Consider the following 20090-nt stretch of genomic DNA (forward strand, 5'->3'; position numbering starts at 1 on the left):
GCCAACTTGACTTGTAACTTTTCAAGCACATCACGTCCAACCGACTTAGTTAATAAATCGGCTACTTGTTCTAACAAAGGAATAAAACATGCTTTGATTTCTCCATTTTGGATTCTATCTTGTATAGTGTGGCAATCGATTTCGATGTGTTTGGTCCTCTCATGAAAAATGGGGGTTGTTGTAATATGTAAGGTTGTCTGGTTGTCACAGTACAAATTCATGGGTTGATTATGTTGAATTCATAGGTCCTTCAAAAGACTCTTAATCCAAGTAAGCTCACAGCTTGCAAACACCATAGATCTGTACTCTGCTTCAGCAAACGATTTAGATATCGTATGTTGCTTTTTGCTCTTCCAACTTATCAGACTGTTTCCGATCATAACACAATACTCAGTGGTCGAATGTCTAGTCATAGGACATGATGCCCAATTTGAATCACAAAACCCGTTGATCTGGATTTAACCGTCGGAAGACATGAGGATCCCTCGTCTTATGGTGCCTTTCACATACCTAAGTAATGTGTTCATGGCTTCTTGATAGGTAGTGCACGGTTGATGCCTGAATTGGCTTAGAATCTGGATCGCATGGACTAGGTCGGGTCTTGTGATGGTTAAATATATAAGCTTCCCAACTATTTTCCGATAGTGGGTTGGATCTTTGAGTAGCTCTCCATGTTCATTGTCCAACTTTAGATTTTGTTCCATGGGAATGTGAGAGGATTTGACTCCAAAGTAGTGAACCTCCTGCAATATCTCAAAGCAATATTTCCTTTGAGATAAGAAAATCCCACTTCGTGATCATGCTACTTCAATTTGTAGGAAGTACTTTAGCTTTCCTAGATCTTTTAATTGAAACTTGTTGTTGATGATGGTTTTCAATGACATCATTCCTTCATAGTCATCTCCTGCAATGATTATGTCATCTACGTAAATGATAAGGAATATTTTTTCTATGTCACTTACTTTTGAAAATAAGGAGTAATCTGCCTTGGATTGTATGAAGCCCATGAATTTGAGTTGATTTGTCAACTTGGCAAACCAATTGTAAGAAGATTGATTTAACCCGTATATGGATTTGTTGAGCCGACATACCATATTCTTTTCTTTTTGGGAAAAAATAGGAGGAAGTTGCATGTATACTTCCTCTTTCAGGTCTCCATGCAAAAATGCATTATTGACGTCAGTTTAAAATAAGTGTCAGCCGAATCGTGGTAACCTTTGCAACTGGTGCAAAGGTTTCATTGTAGTTGATTCCCTCAGTTTGTATGTAGCCTTTAATGGCATGAGTATCAAATTTGTTTTTCTTATGAATGTTGACAGCATAACAAAGAAATCCAAAGGTTCTAAGATGTTCATATTTAGGATTCTTTTTGTGCAAAATCTCATAAGGAGTTTTATTCAAAATAGGGTGAGATGGCAGCCTATTCAAAATTTAGGCTGCCATCAAAACGCTTTCCCTCTAAAATTATGGAGGTAAATTTGCTTAGAACATCAAAGCCCTAGCAATATTGAGTAAATCTTTGTGTTTGTGTTCTACTACTCCATTTTGTTGAGGTGTAACGATGCAACTATTTTGACGATAAATGCCTAAGTGACTCAGAAGTTCTTGAACTTCATGCGAGAAAAATTCAGAGCCATTATCACTCCTTATACGTTTGACACAAATCCCATATTGATTTTTTATTAGTATTAATTTTTTTTTGAGTAATCTGTAAGTTTCAAATTTATGCCTCATAAGGTAAGTCCATGTGCATCTTGAAAAATCATCAACAATAGTGAGAAAATAGTGGGCTCCTGATAATGAAGCAACGTGGTAACCTCCCCATATATCACAATGGATTAATTCAAAGACCTTGTGTGTAGATAGCTCGAATGAAAAGGTAAGCGAGATTGTTTGGCATAATGATAAACCACACAATCATCAAGAGTTTTATTGAATTGAAAATGAGCATGAGCAGAGAACTTATTTTTTAGTAAGGAGCATGCCCAAGCCGATTGTGCCAAGTTTGGGAGTCGACACCCATGCAAGACGTGGCAGCAACACATGTATTATCCAGTACGTACAAGCCATTTGACAGCCTACCCATTCCAATCATAATCATCCAGTGAAGGTCCTGCACATTACAAACGGACTTGTTAAAGGTGACTTTGCAATTGGAATCATGACATAATTTTGGAACAAAAATAAGGTTGAAGGAAAAGATAGGAATGTGTAAGACATCTTTAAGGGTAAGATTGTGGTTGAAGGTCATGTCTCCAACATGAGTAACTTGAGAAGTTGTTCCATTAGGAAGGCTCATGGGTGAACACTTTGCTACTTTTGGGATATTTAGTGCTTCCAAGGAGTTGGTTATATGGTGCGTAGCACCTGTGTCATTGATCCAAGTCGAATAAATATAAGGGGTTTGGTTTTTACCTGCGAGATTTATTTTTGGCTCACCGCTGGACTGAGATTCTTTTAACATGAACTCAGTAAATTTTTGAATGAGTTTGGGAGGGAAAAAAAAGTTGGGTTCCATGCCGGAGGCATTACTGGCATTGGCTTTGATGCGTTGTTGTTGTTCATCAGAGGATCTACTTGGGTATCTCACGAGTTGGTAGCACCTCGCCTTGATATGTCCCATTTTTCCACAGTGATCACACTTTATCCAACTTTTGTTTCTCCCTCTAATTGAAAATTCTCTTCCTTGATCATGTCTTTCCCAAGCAATCACTGCAATGGACTCTGAAGCAGTCGGTATAGTATTGAGTTCCCTCTATCTTTCTTCTTGGATAATGAGATTGTAGGCTCTTGAGACGGTGAGAATTGGGTCCATTAAAAGGATTTGACTCCGTACACTATTGTAGCTTTCATTTAAGCCCATCAGAAATTAAATCAGCTGGTCCCTTTGTTGCAATTCATAAACAACCCTCATTGCACCACAAGAACATTGTGAAAGTGTGATGTATGACGCAAGCTCGTCCCATAGTCCCTTCAACTTTGTGAAGTATGCTGCCATAGACGACTGCATCTGCCTATAACTTATAATGTGCTGCTAGATTGGAGAGCGTTCAATATCCACGATTGAACCATATTGTTGCATCGCGTCCATGATGCAACGAGGGATGGTGGCTCAGATGGCTTTCGAATAGTCTCGTCGATGAACCCCATCTTATTTTTTGCTGTGAGTGCCATGGTCATGGCATGACACCAAGCAACATAGTTATCTCCATTTCGTGGTTGTGAAACCAGCATAGTGTTTGAACTGTCGGAATGATGTACATGGAATGGATTGTTCACATCCATGGCTGAGATAGTCGTCTCCTTAGCCACGGCTTCGGAAATTTTTTCAGCCATCTTGATTCAGAATGGCTCTAATACCATGTTAAAATCTATGAGGATCTATAATGAATCAGATAGTGAAATGGTGGACAACTTCTACATTATTTCATTGCTAGTTACAACATAATAAAAAACTGCCTCATCTCAGTCAATGCTGCGAATCCTGGATATCCGGTTGATGGAGAAATAATAGGAAAATCAAATCTGGCATCAAGATCGCATATCAGATTACTTGACTCAACCAACTTTCCATTTTAACAGGCAGAGATACAGCTCTAGAAAAGGTTGGCCAATCAAAGGAAGAACTCAGCCGAGATGGATATGGGAAACTTATCAATGGCACGAAGGCAGCCGGAGAGATTCGAGGCCGACCACCAATTAAGGTCCTTAGGCAGAGATACAGTCGCATGCTTATCCAGCTATATCACATGGATACAACCGAGATACATAATAGGATCGCTTTTATCAAGTTTTCAATATGACTTGTATACGATAAGATGAGGAACAAAATGTAGCATGTGGGTGAGATGGCTATTTACATATATGCCTTTCATATAAATGGATGAGTCGATTTTTTGAGTGATTTCAAGGAAAACTTTTTAATTTATCAGCTATTTATAAAAAGACACTCAATATTTTGGTTATTACATTCAACAACCAAATTTATCTGAATTCATTTCAAATAATTGAATGAAATGCAAAATAACTTTTTTGTCTTTTTTATAAAGCAACTTATCCTCTGTTCTGCTGTTAATCAAATCAATAATAAGGGCAATTTAATCGCTTTCTTTGACTAAACAAATGTCAAGTTAATTGTTTTACCTCTTAGGAGTGGGCCCATTAAGTGACCTGGTCCTCGGTGAGGGTTTCTTCGTTATAAAAAAGACAGCTAAATGTAATAACTGAAATGTTAAAACTACTTCTTGTAAATATATAACTGATTTTAGGTGGATTTTTGCAAGTTGCATGTCGATTTTTTTCAGGTTTAATTTAATTAAGAACCCATCTTTCTGATTAACACCATTCCAACGTTTGATTGGCTTGATGGTACAATAAAATATTCAAGCATATCATGGATATATATGATATATAATGCATACTTCAAAATCATAACTTTATTTTGATGTCAATTTATTCAATCTTTTGCTTGCTAGGGCTCCGCACAATTTGCTAGGTGGATTGACTTAAGGTTTTCAAGCTAAAGGATATCGATAATTTGATACTTGGGGTGTACTTACCAACAGACTCCCTAGTGGTGTGAAAAGAGGGAAGCGGCCAAGGGGCTTTTGTTTTGGCCCCACATCAAAGAAAAAAAACTCTCAACTCTCAATATTGCAAATCCAATTATTTAGCATTATTCAATTTGTTAATTAGACAGACCCTGTTTAGAAAGCTCATTCATTCATGCATTTATTTGCAATCATGCATTTCAAATTGGATGGTGTACACATTAAAAAATTTGACTTGTTACTGAAGCTCAAACTCAAGATAAAATCCATGAAAAATCAAACCAAGCCCAAAAATGGCTAGTCAAGCTAAAGCCAAACTTATAAAGCTTGAGCTCGGACTCACTATTTCTTTGTGGAACCAAATATAAAAATTGATAGTTCAGCTTGGGCTTGCTTATACCTTTCAAACCATTAGTAGCCTCTAATAAAATATGGCATTGGAGTTGAATGAGATAGCTGGATGATTAGGTCACACTATCATAATTGAAGGGTCTTGGTTTTGAATCCTAAGGAGTCATCTCCCAACTTGCTTGTCCCCCACCCCCCCCCCCCACCCCCACACACACACATACCACACACCGCCCTCACAAAAAAAAGAAAAAAAAAAAGGTGTCGATGTCTTATATCAGTCTTGGTTTTTCTTTTTAATACCAAAAATTCGGTTACAAATGGCCAATCCCATGAGCTTAATTCTAAAACTAATGTACTGTCACTTTTGGAGCTACGGATACATAAGCATCTGTTTGGTGAGCACATGGTACATGATTTCCGGTAGCATATAGAAAGTTGGAGTTTTTTTGTTAAAATTTTGAAGCTCACATTTAGCCATCGAGGTTGATGCCTTATGTCAATATATATATATATAAGAAAATATTTGCTATTAATAAAGGCATGAAACTAATGAGTTAGAAATCATAGGTGCAAGTTGTATCGATCGAATCTAACTACAGATGTATTCAGCATGGTTTGTTGTTGCTAAGGATCAAGCCTTAGATTGTGCTTTTCTGATGTAAAAAAATGTGATCTTTTGAGTTATGAAATTTTGGCACATTGTGGCCATTGATTTTCGGACCCCTTTAAAAACCTAATTACTTGTCATAATCACATGATTTAAAACAAGTTTCCTACTAAAAAAAAACCATGTAGATCACATCTGTAGCATTTGATCTATAAAAAATTGAAAGTTTTTGAAGAAAAGAGTGGTTTTTACTTATTAGTTTCTTACCTTCATTAGTAGCCAATATTTACCCTATATATATTATGTTGTATCGGATGTCTGCATTTTTTTTCACTTTTAGCGGCGGTCCAGGACCGTGCTAAAATACATAAAAGCGGGAAAAAATGTGCCGCTGATCGCACTGTTTGATGATACAGGTCACTCTAATATATATATTGCACCAATGGTTTACAATGTTCCAATCTTTTTTTAATCATATTTTAAATAACATTTTTTATATGAAAACATAATTTTTTAAATCATAAATATATATATATATATCGCACCAATGGTTTACAATGTTCCAAAATTTTATGATTTAAAAAATTATGTTTTCATATAAAAAATGTTATTTAAAATATGATTAAAAAAAGATATGTTAAGCATATTTATGTGGTAAGATTGAGTCAAAACAGCTTGCACCTATGATTCTCTAACTCAATAGTATGTAAATTTTGACTATACAAAATATATACACATAGGGGACAAATCTATACAGTTGACTGTAGTTGCTGTCTAGTTGAAACTCCGTACTTTTCAAATTTGTTGAATTTTTTCATGGATTAATACACATATTTCCACCCATTTTGTAAACAAAATCAAATTGATCATGTATCATTTTCCTTTTTATCAACTTACACATTCACAGTTTTTTATTAACTTTTTGACTCTACAAAAATTTCAACATCAGGTTGTGCTTAAAACACATTTTTACCATTTCTTGCATTGAAAACTAGTGGCCATCATTATGCTCTCTCTCTCTCTCTCTCTCTCTCTCTCTCTCTCTCTCTCTCTCTCTCTCTCTCCACGGACACACCTTGAACTTTTCTAATGCTATACTCGCTATTAATTCTGAAACTAGCCATATTGTTTAATGATTATAATTTCTTTTATATAAAAAATTACTTAAATTAAATATTCACAATTTCCTTTTTAAGATTTTGAGCATATAATTCTTTATTACTATAAAAAGCTATATTTACAATCAATCAATGTTTTTGACTAAGCAAATCTTTTGAAATAACACATTTACAAGGATCATACTCAAGCCCAGTGCTAATTGGTAATTAGTCAAAGTAAATATGTCTCATTTCAATTTTAACCTATGTTAAAGGCTTTTTTGTTTAACATGCAATAGAAATAAACAATTTGGTCAGATCGACATGGCTAAGGGACATGGGACATTATTTTTGTGCCGTTTTTCATTAGTAGCAAAAACGGAAACATGAAATGAGAGTAAATTAGATAATCTCCACATAATGAACAATTATTCATCTATCTTTTAATGCAAAGCAAAAATGCTTTTAAATGCATGATATGGTTGAAGTTTCAATCTCTTGCAAATAGCATGCATGTATCCTAACTTCATTAAGGCTTTGTTTGGGATCCTGTAGTTGGTGGGTATTGAAGAGGATTCGCAAAAATCCTCAATAATCACTACCATTTAGAAGCTTAGATGTGATATATGATCTAGCAACGTCAATCCAGCTACTACTTCATAGATGTTATAATTGCCAACACCCCTCTCAACACTCTTCTTGACACCCTTGCTTTATGAATCCTACTATTGAAGGCATGGTATATGACAGCGAATGCACCATGGATAGAACTTGTGGGTGTCGCTCCTAAGTTGTTGGTATAGTTTATTGTCATAGAAATCATTTTTCTTTTGTGTCCACCCTAACTTAAATTCTTATCTCCGTCCCTCCCTGCTCCTAACTTTTTCTATTTTTGCCAGCAGCCTGCAAATTACTTTATAAATGTTTTAAATGCAATTTTGTTTACCGGCATTCCGTTAGTCGAGTGGTCAAGCAGCAATGCTTCCACGCACTCGGTGAGGGTTCGAAGTCCGGTATGTAAATAACAACCATGTATCCTAACCTCATTAGTTGTAAATAAACACGAAAGAGGTATTCCAAATTACACAAATTTTTATTTTTCTTGACTATACTAAAGCCATGTTAAGCAAACCTACATTTTTTTTTTGAGACCCAGATAAATCTTATTCATTTTTTTTATATATGCAATAGTAATGTCCAGCATTTATAACTCTTAAATAAACAAAGTGCTAATGTTTTTTTTATTGTTAATTAATGAAAAAATACAAGTAAATCTATATTCTTATTTCACAATCATCTTTCATGAAGGAATTGTCATTTATGCTACAATTTGTTTTTTAAGTACACTCCATCCTAAGTGAGAGCAGCTTAGTTGGACCATCTCATTTTTACTTTTTCTTGTTTTGGGCAATGAATTTTCACCAAATTTGGTAATTTTATCTTGGATTGCCATAAAGAGTTAGTGACGTCTACGCAATCAATTATAATAAGCTAGACAAAGAAAAACACAACTATGAGAAAATTAGAAGATCATGCACTCACTTAAACATATTAAAATGCTAAGATCTTTGTCACTAAATCTTAAAGAAATATAAAGAAAAAAGCATGCTATTACTTAGGAAACACGATGCATAAGTGTTGTTAAAGACAATGATAAACCGCGTTGAATAAAATAGCTGGACCGGCTAGAGTTGCACTATCCAAAGCAACGATTGTTTTAGAATATTTGGAATTAGGAGATGGTGTATAGGTAATCATAATTCATGAGAGTAAGCATGAGGATTATGGTGCTGACACATGCATTGGGGTTATGGTGCTTAACTAGAAAGTATCAAGTATCAACCAACATTGTCAATGCTAGGAGGTCACAGGCTTAGACATGTGTCATGAATCGTTGGTTATGATGATGTCGATGGCATTTGTGGTGGTTGCACATGGTAATGATGATGGTCATAGTAGAGAGTGGTGGGACACCATGATGATACCGATGATGGTGTGCTGGTGTGAGTGAGATTGGTGGTGGAAGTTTATGATATGATGACATGGACATGATGATAATGACACCAATTTCTCTTGCATCTCTATTTTACATATTATACTTTTTTAGGGTAATTTACATATAGGTGCCTAGTGCATGGCAAAGTTATATCTAGCAGCTTTGTTTTTTAATATTTACTATAGTGTCTACAAAGTTAAAATAATCATATTGTCCTTGTAAAATGGTATGATTTTGAAAATGCCTCACTTTGCTGAAATTCCCATGTCTGATTTTTCATTTTTAGGACAATTTTACCCTTTAGACAACTGAACTTGTTGATGTTCGCATGATAGATACGTACGTCATTCGAAGGTCACAACAACTCAATAAAAAAGAGATTTGAATGAACATTTTTCAAACCTGATGAAATTGACATAAAGTATTTGCGAACATGGCTAACTTGAATCCCAACACAGGAGATTCACATTCGAAATGTGCATATATTATGAGATTTTTAAGCCAATGTGAACCGTCTAGAATTTAAAAGTTCAAGCTTGGTAGGTTCACTTCATATATTTGTGGTAGTCCTGATATTCATACAAACGTCATACAAACCTCTTTTAATTAAAAACTCACTTAAAGTTAGAACGTATGTCTATAAATGTATATTCATCCTTCACAAATGTGTGTTGCAGATGTCCCTAACTTTGCATGTTTTTTTATTCGAGTTGGGCAAGTTTTTGTTACATATTTACTAACATCATGACCTTCGTGCACATACTATGCAAACCTCCTTTAACTAAAAACTCATATCAAGTATGGATGTATGTTCATAAATGTATAAAGCGAACCTCTTGTTAATATTATATGCAAAGGTTTGAAGTTTACAAAAGTCTAACATTTGCAAGCATTGTATGTAGAACTCCTATTATTGCAAAGTGAATTTATTTAACATGTGAACATCTTAAGGTTATTTTGTGAATGTCCTTACCTTTGCATGTTTTTGTGTTCTAGTTTGGCATGTTTGCGCCATACATTTGTGTTTGTCCTCTTGATGTTCATGTAGATGACCCACAAACTTTCTTTGTATATATAGAACTTATGACCTCAGTTGCGGATCTATTGAACATTCACATATATAATCAACATGTGAAGTTGTTAGGTTTGTAAATATTCTCATGACCTTTGTGTGAATCTCTTGACTATCATGCATAACGTTTGCAAACCTCTGTACACACATTAAATGTGATTCATCATATGTATAAAGGCTCTATTTTGCATTTGAAGACCCCTTTCGCATAACATTGGGGTTTCTTAGCAAAGGTTTTGTGATCCCCAACCTATTTTTTCTATAAAAAAACTCTAGCATGGTGTCATTATTCTTGCTTGATCTCTATCACATGATTGTACATCATCGACTGAGATTTTCTGATAAGCAGAAGTTTCACTCTTTATAACAACTGAATCAATTATTTAGTGAAACAATGACATGATTTTCAAGTTATTTTTGCATATCACTACTCCATTTTTTTATTTAATTTAATTTTATGCAAGTTTTTTTTCCTTAAATTGGTATGCCTTTATCATCGAATTTGGTTATTTATCTTACATTATAAAGATGATGAGGGAATAATGGCATGATTCTTAAGTTATTTTTGCATTTTCAATAGCCTATGTTTTTTTTGTAATTTAATTTTATGTGAATCACTTTTGCCCTCTTATTTACCTCTATCCTCAAAATTGGTTTTAGAAGAAATTGTTTATCTTGTATTATAAATATGACGAGTGAAGAAAGTGTCATGAAAGCACTAACACCTATTGGTCAATTAGAAAAATAGGTAAGATATGTACATGCTACAAATAGGCCAAATAAAATGATTCTCACTACCATAAATCTTGTGTAATATACTGAAGTTGATCTCTCTTGAATACTAATTTTTTAAAAAAAATATCTAGTGGCTAATGGTTTATACATTATTGTATGAAAGAAGAAAGATATGTGGACAAATAGGGAACCTGCTCAATGGCAAGAGCATGAGTTTCTGATGTAATTCACAAAAAATGCAGCATTAGTAAGATGAGGTCGAGATTGTTGTGATCAAATAAGAAGCCTCAAAAAACACATAAACTTAAGGCTTCTGTAAGAAAAAATATTATAGAAGAAAAGGTTGTTGAGTTTGTGCCCAATGTTATATCTCCCATCGATAAAACATTTAACATATAAGTCTGACTAGAGGAAGCAGGAGATGTTAATGAGAAATAAGTGGGTAAGAAGTGTAAGGATCCCATGACTTTTGATTCCTCCATTATTGCTAACATATAGGTCTGACTAGAGGAAGCAGGAAACATTGCCTCTTGTGGTGGCAATGATAAGATAGAGAGAGAAAGGGTGGACATTGTGAGGGTGAAGAGGTCGGAGGAAGAACCATATCAATGGAAGGAGGCCAAGGCTGAGGTGGGGAATAGAGTGAAAAAAAGGAGAGTATTTGCTTTAAGCAAATAAAGGGGTTAATGCTAATATAGATTCAAAGTGTGGGTAGTGAGAGGACAGAGGAGGATTCTTAGCAAAAGAGGAAGGATGACCCAATTGAGGTGGAAGATGACAATGATAAGAGGGTGGGGAAGATCATCTGATGGAAGAGGAAGTGCATGCACTCATGAAGAGGTCACAAGGTCCAATTTTTGTGGATAGGTACTTTCTAAACATGTTAATGTGTATGCAATAGTGCATCAATTATTTATTAATGTGTACAGTTATAACTAGTATACTACAATAAATTAATTTTAATATTATATTTAATGATTAAATTATGATATGTGACCGTGTATGAAGTATGTTTGTAAAAAAAATAGTTATATATTGAAATTTATAATTATGTAATTAAAGATTTAATGTGTTTGTAATGGTTAATTAGTTATTTGTTGATGTGTGTAGTTGTAACTAGTATACTATAATGAGTCAATTTTAATGTTATATTCAATGATTAAATTATGGTATGTGATTGTGTATGAACCATGTTTTTTAGAGAATCAGTTATATATTGCAATTCATGATCATGTATTCAATGATTGTTGTGTATATAATAGTGGATTAATTATTTGTTGATGTGTATAGTTGTAACTAGTATACTACAATAAATTAATTTTAATATCATATTTAATGATTAAATTATGATATACGAGTGTGTATAAAGCATGTTTGTAGAGAATCCACAGTCATTGACACATCGGTTCTTGGTTCTAGTGATTCCAAACACATGAGTAGTTTGTAATGCTATCGAAGGAGCAAAATGATCAAGCAAATTAAATATACTTTTGGCAATTCCTAGAGGTTTCATCATGAACTATTGGTCAAGTCTTATAGATTTCATGATGGAGTTTTGGAATCCCACTACCAACACTTTTCTATTCTCTGAAATTAAGCTCATTATCACCTTGAAAGACATAGTATGCATCACAGGATTAAAGTGCCACAAAAAGCCAAGAAATGCACCAAGGTTTGAAAACTTCAAGTATGAATATCAAGTTTTATTAAGAGATTGATGATGCATTTAAAGGTGATAGGCTCAATCTATCAGGGTTGAGGAGGGTATATGATTGTAGCAAAGCGAAGAGACTTAAGGAAAAGATACCTTAAGTGGGAGGGAAGGCCAATCACAAACAAGACAAATAGTTAAGGGCATTCCTGTTGTATTTCTTTGGCACGCGCATTCATCAATACTGGTGAAAAGACCATTCATGCATCTTATGTGCAACATGTGCAAGACCTAGATTATGTTGATAGCTTTGCAAGGGGGGAAGCTTCACTTGTACACCTATATGCAAGTTTGACTCAGGTGAAGCAAGGCAGGAAAACTTAGTTGGCATGTTAGTTTTGTTGGAGGTACAAAAAATAATATCTTGATTTGATTTGATTTATATAAAAAATATAGATTTGTGATTCATGATGTAATCCATATAGCACAACTTGTCCACTTTGTAGGTTTGGATATGGGAGCACATCAACATTGGAAAGCCTCTAAAAATGACCCAATTCATTGGTTTCCATTTATGGTAATGTAGGGCAATTTACGCAAGAGAGAAAATGAAGACGAAGAGGAAGAGGGTGAGGAAAATGATGGAAGAGGGAATGGTCATATCGTATGAAAGGCACATTTGATATGCGAACTTGTGTATGCTAGTCGAAGTTCAAGTGAGTATGTGTAAAGCAAGGGGTTCTTGATTTTAAAAATAATGCAATATATTTATTAATGAATGAAACTTCATTATGTAGGTAATGTGGTGTCCTTACGAAGAAAATGAAGATGATGATGTAGATGTAGTTGTCCATGCGATGGAGCTCACCAAAAAAGACATATGACTTCACAACATGAATGAAGTCGGATGACAAATGACAAGTCTAGTAGTGAGACAACTTTGCTATAATCAACTACCACCCAGTCATCGTTCCTTTGTGAACAAAGTTGTTTTATGTTGTTTAAAGGATAGGTCGAATGATTACCCCACCATGTTCCTTAAGAAACTACAAATTAATACGATGGTGGAGATGACATTATATATTACTCCGATGCGGGTGTCTACTCAGCGTATATAGATGCTCACAACCAACAGTTGCCTGGTGGCTGAAACATCAAGAGGGTCAGTGAGATGGTAATGAAAATTACATACTTTGATTACCTTATACACATCGTCATGGCATATGATGTTCATAATTTTAATATCACACACACACACACACACACACACACACACACATATATATATATATATTGTTTACAAATGCAATGGGGTTGAGAAAATTGGGGGCTAGGAGCTTAAAGCATAGAAGAACTTTAAATGGACTGAGAGTTGCAAATGATTAGATTGATGCAAAAGCATAAATAGCAGTTGCAAAGGCTGAAATCTCTCAACAGCATGCAACTCTGATGAACTTGAATCAATTACTTACAACAAAGTAGAAGCTTCTACAAGTCAGAAAGGGGTGCTTGCTACAAAAAAAAGCTTCTACATGGCTAGGAAGAGTTGTTCACTATAAAGGATAAGGAACTCCATGGCTTTAGAGCATGCATGAAGGATATGTAGCATCCATAGAAGACACAACCCATGGATTTCTGAACATTGTGATCCTTAAATTAAAAAAAAAAAACATAAAATATTTTATAAATAACATATATTTTTATATTGTGATTGATATATATGAATGCATTGACAGTTACTTATACCATATCTTTTATAATATTGTAATTCTTTATGATTTTTTTAAAGAAACATGAGATATTATGTAAATAATTAGATTTTTTAGATTTTTATACTTTGTTTGAATGTAAAGATGTATTGGCGGGGTTTAAATAAATAAATGTATTAGTAGGGTTTGGATGAATAAATATATTAACAGAGTTTGAATGTATGAATGTGTTGGCAGGATTTGAAGGAATAAATATATTAGCAGGGTTTTAATATATTTTTATATAAAACATGTGATGTTATGTAAATAACATGTTTTTTATATTGTGTTTGAATGTATAGATGTATTGGTAAGGTTTGAATGAATGAATGTATTGTCAATATTTGAATGAATGTACTGACAGAGTTTGAATATATGAATGTGTTAAAAGGATTTAAAAGAATAAATGTATTGGCACGATTTTGATATATTTTTATAGAAACATAAATTGTTATGTAAATAACATATTTTCATATTATGTTTGAATGTATTAAATGGGTTTGATTGAATGAATGTATTGCCATAATTTAAAGGAGTTAATGCATTGACAAGGTTTTAATGTATTTTTACAGAAACATGAGATGCTATATAGATAACATGTTTTTTATATTATGTTTGAATGTATTGGAAATATTTAAAATGAATGAATGTATTGGCAAAGTTTAAATGAATGAATGCATTGGCATGATTTGAAGGAGTAAATGTATTGTCATGATTTTAGTGTATTTTTACATAAACATGAGATGTTATATAAATAATATATTTTTTTATATTGTGTTTGAATGTATGAATGTATTTACATGGTTTAAATGAATTAATGTATTGGCAAGGTTTGAATGAATGTATTGGTAGAGTTTGAATGTATGAATGTGTTGGCATAATTTGAAAGAATGAATATATTATCAAGATTTTATTGTATTTTTACATAAACATGAGATGCTATGTAAATAACAGTTTTTTTTATACTATGTTTGAACATTAGGACATTCACACAATTACTTAACCTTCCAATTCAACAATGTTCGCATATTAGAGTGTGAGAACATTAGGACACTTGCGCAATTACTTAACCTCCAAATTTGATAATGTTTGGCTATCAGTGTGTGAATATTATGACATTTGCACGGTTACTTAACCTTCTAATTTGACGATATTGGAATATCAGAGTATGCGAATATCAGGACATTCACATAATTACTTAACCTCTTAATTTGATGTTATTCACACATCAGAGTGCGCAGACATTTGGATATTTGTGTAGTTACTTAACCTCCCAATTTGATTATGTTTACACATCAAAGTGTATAGACATCCGCATAATTACTTAACATCCCAAATGATGATGTTTGCATGTCATAGTATGAGGACATCAAGACATTATGAATATCATCATTTGGGAGGTTAAGTGTAGACATCCATTTTTTTTAAGATGCCCAGGTGCTAATGTTTTGAAAAATATTTTCTCAGGTTCCTAGGCAAAAGTCCCAAAAACCTAGTCATTTCCTATCCTAGATTAAAAAAAAATAAACATAACCCTTAGGATCCTAAGAAAAATATGAAAAATATCCAAAATACCTCAAGCAAGAAAAATTCCCCAATTTCTTTAGGGACGCCAAACAAGCTTTGTCATCTGTTATTGGTGACAACAGAGCGGCTTTATCGTCTGCTATTGAGGACAACAAACATGCTTTGTCTTTCATTGAGGATCACAAACAAGCTTTATCGTTCGTTGTGGGATAACAAAGAGGCTTTGTCACCTTCTATTCGGGATGACAAAAGTCTTTTTTGTCCGATGTAGGATGACAAAGAGTCTTTCCCATATGTCGTCCGATGTGAGACAACAAAGCCTCTTTGTCGCCTTCTACCTCAAATGTCAAAATAGGCCCTATGCATTATCCATATCCATATCCCAACCTCATGTTCATTTTTATACGAAAACCCCTTACAGGAGACCTTCAAAAATCTATTTCCATCTTAGTGATAGACCTTACCCCATGTTTGTTGAATCCAATTGATTTATAGTTTCTTAACTATTAAGCAAAGTAGCATTAACCATTAGAATGTCACCATATCATCTTCACCCAATCATACAATGTCATGCAGTTTGTTTGACTAATCATGAGTTGGTTGTTGTGGAGTAGCCAAATCCAGACTCATAGAACTAATATCCATAGTCCAAAACCCATATCCTATTCCTAAAAATCTATAAATTAGGGGTGACCCATAGAACTTGGAGATCTAAGAGGTTCCTATTTGAGAGTTAGCCCTAGAAAGAAAGATTTCTCTAACCTTGTCCTCACTTTGTCTCTCTCTTATCTCAATCTTGGACTCTTATGAGGAGGTGTTGTTAGATTCATCTCTTAAACCATCTTACCAATGCAAAAGTATTGTTGGATCGAGAAAAAATAACTCTTAGATTATCATACACGCCCTAGGAGCAGATCTTTGCTGACAAAAACTTGCAATTTAGAGCCCAAAAGTCTAAACAAATCTTTACTTTAAAAAAAGTATTCATTTTTCATTATTTGCTATGTGAGTACATATACACTTTCTCGATTTGAATTACATGCTACATTATTTTGTTGGTAGTTTAGACTTTGGATCTGGATTTTCCTTATGGTGAATTTTGAGTTATGAAGGTCGAACCTACCTTCGCTTCATCTTCTTGTGGAGAAGGATGACAATGGCTTGAAACTGACATTTCATATATTCTAACTTGATTTCAGTAATGGATTTTATGAAATCAAGGTGAGTACACTTTATTTTTTACAAAAATTTTGTTAACATTAAGTAATATCTTAATGTTTATATACTCGGATATGCAAACATCATTGAATTAAGAGGTCAAGTAATTGCATGAATGTCATAATGTTCACACACTCTGATATGCGAATATCATCAAATTGGGAGGTTAAGTAACTGCATGAATGTCATGATGTTCGCACACTCTGATATGTGAATGCCATTATTTGGGAGGTTAAGTTACTGCACGAATGTTTTGATGTTCGTACACTCCAATATGTGAACACCATCAAGTTGAGGGGTCAAATTGCCACATAAATATCCTAATGTTTATGTAAAAATGCATTTAAATACTACCAATACATTCATACGTTCAAGCCTAGCCAATACATCTATATATTCAAACTCTGCCAATACATTCATTCTTTCAAAACCCTGCCAATGCATTCATTCATTCAAACCCCTACCGATATATTCATACATTAAAACTGTGTCAATATATTCATTCATTCAAATCCTGCCAATACATTCATTTATTCAAACTTTACCAATGCATTTATTCATTCAAATCCTGTCAATACATTAATACATTCAAGATTTTCCAATACATCGATAAAAATCCTATTATTTACATAACACTTCATGTTTATGTAAAAAATTATAACAAATTACAATATTATTAAATATATGTTATAATTAATTATTAATACATTCATACATATTAATCACAATATAAAATATATGTTATTTACAAAACATTTCATATTTCTTTATACATTAAAGTACACAACAATTCATTTCAAATCTTTCCACATTTCTTCACTAGCAACTTCTTCATTATACACTTTCAACTCTACCTCACTAGTTGCCGCCATTGTCATGGTTGCCTCTGTATTTTTTTTGACATCTTCCTTGATTCACCTTTTTCTTCCCCAAATTCGTATAGTATTTAACCATCTACATCCTTATATATTTTATGTCCTCTTAAAAAAAATAACAAGCAAATAATTATGTTATATTCCAAACACCTAACAAAATTATACATGTTAGTGTACATGCATGAAACTCAGTTGTATCCTCTTGTCTAAGTATTTCATGTATATTAACACAAATATATCACAATTATACATTTAACAATTACTGTGTTAAAAATATGTATATGTACATATTGACCAAATTGTTTTACAAAATAATAAACTTGTAACCCAACATTAACCATAACTAATATGAGAGCAAACTAAAGACATTATTGAATAAGTTAACAATTCATATTAGATCTGCGGCATCCTTATTTGCATTCGTTGTGGTCTCAATGAAATTGTAGCCTAAACTCCTTTGCATTCATGTTCATCTCTTAAAGAACCCAGTGTTGATTGCTCCATTTAATAAGAATTAAGATTTATAACATAAATTGGGTTGAAGACATAAGCACACATCATATGTAGTATAAATGTAAGTATGCATTATAACAAAGACCCAATACACTATGATAGATACCTTGTCACTTTTTGTAAAAAGATATTGCAAGTTATAGCTCTCTAAGAAAGCACAATCACCAAATTGCCCAACGGGTTTGCTAATCATTTGTTATAAATAATAATATTAAATAGTTTGTTTCTACGATTCAAGAGAAAAATTGAACTGTTGCTTTCGGGACTCATTGAAAACCATGGGTTAAGGAAAATGGTCTTTGCTAACTCCTTTCCTACTGACCGCTCTTGCTCATGGATGTATTCAATTCTGGTTATGAACCTTCTTAAATACTACATAAACAATATTTGTTATACATTCATGTTAAGATTTAAATCATTAAATATATAAACAAACATACATACAAACCTAACACTTACATCATTGGTCAGCAATGTCTACATGTCAAATGTATACTCGTGCTCCAATTCTTCCAGTTGTTGCATTAATCAGTTCTCATCCACCTATTTTATTGTCAAATTTCAATTGAATATAAACACATACATGTACTATAAATAAATAATATACATAATTTATTTTCTTATATATCTTACCAAAATTGATTGTATGTCTAGAATTGATTGTTTGACTGCAACCTTTCTTATACCATGTTTTACTTTATGTGATTTATCCATGTCTTATCCACTCAATGTTTATTGTCTCAAAAAACCTAAGATATAAATAGAAGTTATAGGAACAAATGTATCAGCTCTTAACAAAGACATTGGAGTAATTCATTAAAAAACTCTCGATAAATATATAGAATCAGCTCATTTAATCATTTATAACAAATACACATACAAACACATATATTTTACAAGTACTCAAACATATTGATTTGCATACTTCTGTCTATTGTGACCAATCTCACCACATATACTGCACTTATGACATAGCATCCTTTGGTGTTGTTTTTCATCTATTTACCTTAGGTCACCATGGTTTACACATCACTTTTTGTAGATAGACTGAAATAAAAGTCAATGGAGGGTTGTGTGGACATTATCCACCATTGGTATGATATGCAGGTATACACAAATCAACTTTGAAGTATTTGCTGCAATAATCTTCAGGTAGCTTGCTCTCATATAGAATGCACACAATTATATATTCGCATAGAATCTCGCTCACTTGTCACTCATTACATTAGCATTTCCCTTCTCAAGATCAATGCTGCAACCATAACATCAGTCTTGGGCCTTGTACCCCACCTCGATGGCAATGTATGACAACCACACATAGTTTTTGTATATTTTTTAGTGACTTTACCTTTTCTTTATCTCAAACACAACAACACCTGACATTTTATGCTCGATATTTTTTCTTTTCTTAATCAATGTCATCAACATGATACAAAACCTCTCAAGAAGAGGCGCTAGATGCTTGTCATGTATTGGAAGAGAATTTACAAATTGAAGCTCTATGTTAAACACTTATATATTTTTCCTAAAAAGTGAGATGTTGCCCAAAACTTTGGTTGCACGTCGGTGACAATATAATCATATGTGGTTTGATTTTTATTTAAAAAAAAATTAAGAAAATATTTACACTATTGATGTGTTGTTGCTCGAGTTGTGCTTCACCAAAGTGCACTAAGTTCTGTAACTTTTTAGCAAAGTTATATGTCAAGTACTTCATGCAATATCTAATATGACATTTACGCAATGTATGGAAGACAATATACAAGAGCCTTGGGTATTTGTTTGAGATAATTGTCAATTGTCTTATTTCTCTAAACTCATTATAGTGCATGAGTTCTTGCTTCATATTATCTAGAAACCATACCCATGACTTCTTAGGCTCTTTATCTATAATTATAAATGCTACAAGAAACATCTTACTAGAGGGATTAATACTATGCATTGACAACAATTTATCCATGTATCTTCCTTTTAAGAATGTGTCATCTACCATAAGAACTTGAGAACACCTCCTTAAAAAGTCATCAATGCATTGACTGAAGGATAAGAAAATATACTTAAATTGATCTTTCTTATCAGTCTCAATGACCCCTAGAGTTCTTGGGTTTGTCTTTATCAAATGATCCAAATAGGCAGAAAGCATCTTGAAA

The sequence above is a fragment of the Nuphar pumila genome, chromosome 3 (assembly GCF_984573655.1).
Source record: "Nuphar pumila chromosome 3, dmNupPumi1.hap1.1, whole genome shotgun sequence".
Taxonomy (NCBI): domain Eukaryota; kingdom Viridiplantae; phylum Streptophyta; class Magnoliopsida; order Nymphaeales; family Nymphaeaceae; genus Nuphar; species Nuphar pumila.